This window comes from Enhydra lutris, unplaced genomic scaffold (assembly GCF_002288905.1).
Source record: "Enhydra lutris kenyoni isolate GAN:26980312 unplaced genomic scaffold, ASM228890v2 scaffoldscaffold62, whole genome shotgun sequence".
Taxonomy (NCBI): domain Eukaryota; kingdom Metazoa; phylum Chordata; class Mammalia; order Carnivora; family Mustelidae; genus Enhydra; species Enhydra lutris.
In genome coordinates, this window is record NW_019154146.1 from 8,147,574 (window position 1) to 8,148,799 (window position 1,226).

Sequence of the window (1,226 nt, forward strand, 5' to 3'; positions counted from 1 at the left end):
TGGGATTGGGAGGGAGACAAACCATAAGTGACTCTTAATCTCACAAAACAAACTGAGGGTTAATGGGGGGAGGGGGGTTGGGGGGGTGGGATTATGGACATTGGGGAGGGTATGTGCTATGATGAGTGCTGTGAAGTGTGTAAACCTGGCGATTCACAGACCTGTACCCCTGGGGATAAAAATATATGTTTATAAAAAATAAAACTAAAAAAAAAAAAAATGAATGACCCCTGAGAAGTGCACCTCCATCCCTCAGGGAATCCCTGGAGCCTGCAGGGAAAGGTCAGGGGTCATGGGCAGGGACCTATTTTTTTTTTAAGATTTTATTTATTTATTTGACAGAGAGAGAGATTACAAGTAAGCAGAGAGGCAGGCAGAGAGAGAGAGGAGGAAGCAGGCTCCCTGCCGAGCAGAGAGCCCGATGCGGGGCTCGATCCCAGGACCCTGGGATCATGACCTGAGCCGAAGGCAGAGGCTTTAACCCACTGAGCCACCCAGGCGCCCCGGGCAGGGACCTATTAATATAGGTCCGGCTCAGCCCAAACCAGGTTGATGTCATCACTTATCTGTGTTACTGTCAAATCCCTTAAATAGGGCTGATCCCCTGGTACTGTAAAAGGAATAACCTGAGGTGAAAGTTCTAGAACAGGAAAGTCTTTCCTGACCAACTCCACAGACACAGATCCTCTGATACTGTGTTCACCCCACACCTGGTGCAGTCTCGACAAGATGACACGCCATTTGACGCATTGCTTTCTCAGGGGCGAGGGGCCCTCCCTGGGATCTTCCTAGAGATGAAATTTGAGGGTTTTTTCAACTCTAATACATCAGAAAGCCTCAGAGCAGGCGGCACCTTACTGCCTGCCATGACCTGAAGGTGGGTCTCTAAGTGCTGTATCTGAAAGTTGGCTTCTTATGCTGTTTGTGCCCTGAGCTACATCAAGAAACAATCCAGTAGTTCCTTGAGTACAGATCCTTTACCTTTTTGTTCGGGTTTATTCCCAGATATCTTATGGTACTTGGTGCTATAGTAAATGGAATCAATTCTCTAATTTCCCTTTTTGTATTTTCATTGTTAATGTATAAGAAGGCAACTGATTTCTGTGTGTTGATTTTGTATCCTGCCACATTACTGAATTGCTGTATGAGTTCTAGTAGTTTGAGGGTGGAGTCTTTTGGTTTTCCGTATAAAGTATCATGTCATCTGTGAAAAGAGAGAGTTTGAC